The sequence below is a fragment of the Lepisosteus oculatus genome, chromosome 14, assembly GCF_040954835.1.
Source record: "Lepisosteus oculatus isolate fLepOcu1 chromosome 14, fLepOcu1.hap2, whole genome shotgun sequence".
In the NCBI taxonomy this organism is placed as follows: Eukaryota; Metazoa; Chordata; class Actinopteri; order Semionotiformes; family Lepisosteidae; genus Lepisosteus; species Lepisosteus oculatus.
In genome coordinates, this window is record NC_090709.1 from 22,031,116 (window position 1) to 22,038,246 (window position 7,131).

A 7,131-nucleotide genomic window follows, 5' to 3' on the forward strand; every position below is an offset into this window, starting at 1 on the left:
CCCCCACCACTCTCTGCGGAAAGCACTGTCGTATAGCCCTGACACCCAACCCTCCACTCTCTGCATTAAGCACTGTCGTATAGCCCTGACACCCACCCCTCCACTCTTTGAATAAAGCAGTGTCGTCAGGGCCTGACATCCCACTCCCACCACTCTCTGTGTAAAGTAGTGTCATATGGCCCTGACACCAATCCCTCCACTCTCTGCATAAAGCAGTGTTTTATGGCCCTGAAACCCTCCCCTCCACTCTCTACATGAAGCAGTGTTGTCAAGCCCTGACATCACACCCCCACCACTCTCTGTGTAAAGCACTGTCATATAGCCCTGACACCCACCCCTCCATTTTTTGCATAAAGCAGTGTCGTCAAGCCCTGCCACTCTCTGCGTAAAGAAGTGTCGTATGGCCCTGACATCCCATCCCCACCACTAACTGTGTAAAGTAGTATCGTCAGGCCCTGACATCCCACCCCTGCCACTCCCTGCGTAAAGAAATGTCGTATAGCCCTGACATCCCACCCCTCCACTCTCTGCATAAAGCAGTGTCGTCAAGCCCTGACATCCCACCCCCACCACTCTCTGTGTAAAGCAGTGTCATATGGCCCTGACATCCTAGCCCCGCCACTCTCTGTGTAAAGCAGTGTCATATGGCCCTGACATCCCACCCCCACCACTCTCTGTGTAAAGCACTGTCCTATGGCCCTGACATCACACCCCCACCACTCTCTGCGGAAAGCACTGTCGTATAGCCTTGACACCCACCTCTCCACTCTCTGTGTAAAGCAGTGTCATCTAGCCCTGACATCCCACCCCCTCCACTCTCTGAATAAAGAAGTGTCGTATGGCCCTGACACCCACCCCTCCATTCTCTGCATAAAGCAGTGTCGTCAGGCCCTGACATCCCACCCCTCCACTCTCTGCATAATGCGGTATCGTCAGGCCTTGATATCCAACCCCCGCCACTCTCTGCGTAAAGCAGACATGTTACAGACATTTAAAACAAAGACATATTATAAAATATTGACATATACTGTAGGCGGCTGGAGCATTATTGGGAGACAGACTCACTGTTCCTCAGGCTGTGACAGGAGATCACATACTGGGCTGCCAGATCAACTGAGTTCCCTCCTCCCTCTCCCAGTAGGATTGGGACCCGTTGTGATTCTGGCAGGTGTGGGAACTCTGGGATTAGATTTCTGAATTTCGGGAAGAATGTTTCTCTAATCCCAGAGTATCTGTCACAGTGCAGTAGGAAGTGCACCTCTGTCTCTATTTCTCCCCGCTGGCAGTGGGAGCACAGCCTGTCCTCTCTGGGCAGCCAGGTCTGCCTGTGTCGCCCAGTTTCTATGGCCAAGTTGTGGTCACTGAGCCTGTACTTCGTCAGGGTCTGTTTCTGTTTGTTATTTTTTATTTTGGTCAAATATTCAGCTAGTGTGTATTGTCTGTTTAAGGTTCTGTAGCATTCCAGTTTATGTTGTATTTGTGTGTGTGTGTCCCAATGTGTGAGATATTGCTGTTTGATCTGTGCTGTGATGTGGTTGAGTCTGGGTTGTGGTGCTCTAGCAGTGCTGTCCTGAGGCTGGTTAGTGTCGGTGTCACTCACTGCGAGTGTGATCTCAGCAGAGTCTCTGTACTCTTGGGACACTTGACTCACCTGTCTCTCTCTTTCTCTCCCTGTGCTGTCCCTCTCCTGCCCCCTCTCTCCCTCCTCGGACTCCAGCTGGAGGAGGTCCAATCACCACCTCCTGTGAGACAGAAGAAAAAGAAGGTGGGTAATGCTCTGATCCTCTCTTTACTCCTGTCCAGTGTCCAGTCAGTGTGTCTGTATGAACCCCTCTCTCTCTCAGTGTAGTGTTCATGTACTGGAGTGTCCAGTCAGTGTGTCTGTATGAACCTCTCTCTCTCTCAGTGCAGTGTTCATGTACTGGAGTGTCCAGTCAGTGTGTGTGTATGAACCCCTCTCTCTCTCAGTGCAGTGTTCATGTCCTGGAGTGTCCAGTCAGTGTGTCTGTATCAACCCTTCTCTCCCAGTGCAGTGTTCATGTACTGGAGTGTCCAGTCCGACTCTTAATGTGACTCTCCTGTCTCTGCTTCAGAAGCGCTGGTGCGTCTTTTTAAACTCTCTGAGCTGCGTGTCGGTGGAGACAGATGATCAGGACGAGCCGATGGAGGCGGCGGAGACCGTGGGTCAGGAGAGGAAGAGCGAGGGAGAGGAGGAGCAGGCTGCCGGGAAGGACAAGAAGAGGAAGAGGAGGTGCAGGTGAGCAGACAGGGGGGCGCCGCCCGGTCGTGTCTGTGATTCAAGGAGGAGTCTCCTCTTGCTGTTTGATGTCATGGTGACGTCTGTGTCTGTGTCCCTCACACCTGCAATAACAATATTCTTTCCAGGTTCCTTTCCTGGTTCTGTGCCTGCTAAGATCTGGACTGGACTGGACTGAATTGGACTGGACCGGAGCTGAGGGACCCAGACGACTGGACTGCAGCCTAGGGACCCCAGACTGGACTGGACCGGAGCTGAGAGACACCAGACTGGACCGAAGCTGAGGGACCCCAGACTGTGCTGGACCGAAGCTGAGGGACCCCAGACTGGACTGGACAGGAGCTGAGGGACACCAGACTGTGCTGGACCGAAGCTGAGGGACCCCAGTCTGGACTGAAGCTGAGGGACCCCAGACTGTGCTGGACCGAAGCTGAGGGACCCCAGTCTATGCTGGACCGAAGCTGAGGGACCCCAGACTGTGCTGGTCTGAAGCTGAGGGACCCCAGACTGGACAGCACTGGAGCTGAGGGACACCAGACTGGACTGGACTGGAGCTGAGGGGCCCCAGACTGGACTAGACTGGAGCTGAGAGGCCCCAGACTGGACTGGACCAAAGCTGAGGGACCTCAGGCTGTGCTGGACCGAAGCTGAGGGACCCCAGACTGGACCGAAGCTGAGGGACCCCAGTCTGTGCTGGACCAAAGCTGAGGGACCCCAGTCTGGACTGAAGCTGAGGGACCCCAGACTGCACTGGACTGAAGCTGAGGGGCCCCAGACTGGACTGAAGCTGAGGGGCCCCAGACTGGTCTGGACTGAAGCTGAGGGGCCCCAGACTGGACTGATGACCTTTTGTTAAGCATCAATAAACATTTTTAAAAAAAAAATCTGTTTAGCTTTTGTTTTTTTCCTCCCCCCCCCTAAGGTTGCTGCTGGGAGAGGTGTGAGTGGGGCCAGCAGGGGGCGCTCTCACCCTGCGGTCTGTGTGGGTCCTGATGCCCCAGTATAGTGACGGGGGACACTGGACTGTAAACAGGCGCCGTCCTTAGGATGAGACGTAAAACCGAGGTCCTGACTCTCTGTGCTCGTTAACAATCCCGGGGTGTTTCTGGAGAAGAGTAGGGGTGTTATCCCAGTGTCCTGGCCTGATTCCCCCCCTGGTCTTGACCCATCATGGCCTCCGTATCACCCCCCTCTCTGAACTGGCTCCATCCCTCTGCTCTCCTCCCCACTGAGAGCTGCTGTGTGCTGAGCGGACTGGAGCATCATCCAGGTAGGGGCTGCACACTGGGGGGGCTGGAGGGGATCCCCCTGACCTGGGAGGAGCTCTGAGTGGAGAGTCCAGACTCATTAATTATTATTATTATTCGTGCTGCACTGGGCTTCAGTCCTGGCAGTGAGAGGGGGACTCTGTGATCAGTACAGATACTTATGACTGTCTAATAATACACGATACAAATGGAAAACAGGGTAGCGCTGTAGTCCCTTTGAAACGTTTTGAACTGCCAGAAGAAGTTTTCACAACCCGGACTCGTGAAGGTACAGGTCTTCTCCCTTCGTCCGGAGTAAGGTGAGAGGTCACCCCCTTGGGGCGCAGTATCCCCGATGCACCCCCCCACCACCACCCAAAACGACACACACTTCTGTGACGATTGGGAGACCCAGGTTCGACCAGCCCCTGCGGTGGAGGAAACGACCCGCTGGAGAGAACACGCAGACTCCACACAGAAGGGTCACCTCGGCATTTATTCCAACAGCAAAACAACACCAGAGAGAAACGGTCTCCGAAAGATAAGCGCACACCGGGAAAAACACGACGGGGTCATTACAAATGGGAATAGGAGTTCTTTTTTTCTTTTCCGGACGTTGTATCGTGTCCTGGTGATTTCTCCCGTTTCGAACGGAGTTTAATGTCGCGTTTCTACTTTATTAGAGAGAGGCACTGAACTTTGGGGAACGTGACATCCACCCAGTATTACTAGTAGGTTGATAAATATAAATGTTCTTTTTCCCCCCGTATGATACCTCGTGAAATATAACGATGGCCAACTCCTTAAGTCGAAATTTAAACCCTTCTCACGCTACAAGACAGTCCGTCAACATCGCCGCGGCCCGAAGCGCGACCTTCGGTATGATGTTGGCCGAAGGGGGTGGGGTAAGTACGTCAAAGCCGGGGGAAGCCCCTATCACGTGAGAGGGGTGCGGCGGGCGACGAGCCCCCGGGGGCGAAGAGAAGTTGATTTGCGTGGGGTGTGGAAACACTACACGACCGGGCAAGCGAGCCGTTTTTTTTTTTTGTTTTGTTTTTTCCAGAACATCAGAACAACCGCAGAGATTACCATCGATCCACCTCCGGACGTTTCCTTTTTTGTCCTCTTTGGCCCCCAAAATAAAAAAAAAAACTGGGATCCATCGTGGCGTTGCCAAATTAAAACGTCAACCACTTTTCGGGCTTTCGTGCTGTCCATGATGAAACCGTCATGGTTGTGTAAGCATACGTTACGTCACAGACAGGCGGCGCTAAGACGTGAGGAGTGTCGTTACGTTTTTGAAATGGCACGTCAGACAAGATCTCTGACAAGATCTCCGAAAAACCCAAACCTGTAAGATTCAATTTCAATTCAGTTTTTTTATATAGCGCCTTTCACAACAAGAATGCCCCAAGGCCCCGAACAAAGGAGTTGTTCCACACCCCCGCCACCCTCTGTGTACAGTAGAGCCCCCTGTACTGACTGGAGGAGCTCACCCAGCTGTGTCTGGAGAGAAGCCGGGGTATCGGCTTCAACCACAGGGCTGGGCGGCTTGTTCCTCACCCCCACCCCCTTCTGTGTACAGAAGAGCCTCCTGTCCTGACTCCAGTAGGAAATGTCACCTGGAGGCAACACACCGGCTTCTTTTAACAGATCACCTCGGGAATCGGGAACAACGGAGCTGTGTGCGGCCGTCTGTACAGAGGGGTTCAGCGCGGGGGGGCTCCGGGCTCGGGTCTGGACCCGGGGGGCTGTCTGTGTGGAGTCTGCATGTTCTCCCTGTGTTCTCCGGGTCCAAAGACAGGCTTTTGGGCTAATTGGCTTCTGGGAAAACTGGCCCTGGTGTGTGTGTGTCCTGTGATGGAGTGCTGTCCTGTCCAGGGTGTGTGAGTGAGTGTGTGTTTGTCATGTGATGGACTGGTTCCTGTCCAGGGTGTGGCTTCTGGGAAAATTGGCCCTGGTGTGTGTGTGTCCTGTGATGGAGTGCTGTCCTGTCCAGGGTGTGTGAGTGAGTGTGTGTTTGTCATGTGATGGACTGGTTCCTGTCCTGGGTGTGAGTGAGTGTGTGTGTCTGAGTGTCCTGTGAGGGACTGGTGTCCTATCCAGGTTGTGTGTGTGTGTCCTGTGAAGGACTGGTGTCCTGTTCAGGGTGTGTGAGTGTGTGTGTGTGTCCTGTGAGTGACTGGTGTCCTGTCCAGGGTGTGTGAGTGTGTGTGTGTCCTGTGATGGACTGGTGTCCTATCTAGGGTGTGTGTATGTCCTGTGATGGACTGGTGTCCTGTCCAGGGTGTGTGAGTGAGTGTGTGTGTGTCCTGTGATGGACTGGTGTCCTGTCCAGGGTGTGTGAGTGTGTGTGTCTGTGTGTCCTGTGATGGACAGATGGTACCAAGCCTGGACACCCATGAGACACTGGCTTCCTCAGAAGACTCTCACGGAGGGCACACTGTCCCTAACCCGGGTCCAGAAGAAACTACAGTGATCTATAATTCCTGCGCCTCGGAAGGGTTTATGACGTCTATGTCCGGCGCCCGCGCCCGTGGACCGGCGGTTTGGCGTCGCGCTCCGCAGCTCGAGCTTCGGTGCGAGGCAGGGCGGGAGGGAGTCGATGTGGCCTCGGCGCCATCTTTGCTGGTGAGTCAATTGTGACCGTTGCGGTACAATAAACCATCAATAAACCTTTTCCCACCCCGTCCAGTATTTCTATCGCGGCCCACGTCCCTTACAATCGACAAACTATAAAAAAAACAGTAGCCCTTCGCAACATTACACGCCATTTTTTTTTATTTTAAACGTCCGCAAGTGAATTTTATTTGAGGTCCCTCAGAATTGTGACAGAAATGTCAGTGAACCACAATAAAAAACGAAACTTTTTTTTAAAGGCGGTTAATGGATTTTCTGAGTAACCGTGTAGCAACTAACGTAAGGAAAAAAAAGTTGTCTTTCCCTACGAAGACGTTTTGGTACAGGACTTTCTTTAAATATCAGTTGTGCATAGCGTTTTACAAAAAGTTGATGATGATCTTGGAGATAATTGCAAAGGAACATTGAGATAACTACCAAAACATTACGTGTGAAACGACAGGACAGAACTTTGAACCCACAAAGAAACAAAGGTATGAAATATTGCCTCGTCATGGGGGGTTGATAATTGTAGTAAGTGTTCCTAATTTTCGTAAAGAAATGTATATTATGGGAGACACACGTGAGATTTAGTGTATATACGTTTCGTATTGTGCATATATACGGGGTTAAAAAGTGGAATGAGTATGATTATAAACTCGTGTGTCCTATAATCAGATAATTTTTGAACAAGCTTTGATTAGACAGGTGAAAAACAACATCAGATCCTTTTTTTTAATATATTCACACGTCTGAATATCAGCTTCTCCCCTCTGGCCAACATTTCAGGGCTCCCAGGTGTAGATCCCAAATTGAAATATTAATTTGTTACCCAGTTAAACAGTTAATAGAAGTGAGTGACCAGGGTAAATAAAGGTGGGTCAGTGTAAACTGTTTATTCTGGACCAGACTTCATCATGTGTGATATGTCATGACTTCTTATATTAAGTTTTATCTTTATATTTAGTTCTACATGTGTAATAGATGCGATGTGTGTCCATAAAAAGG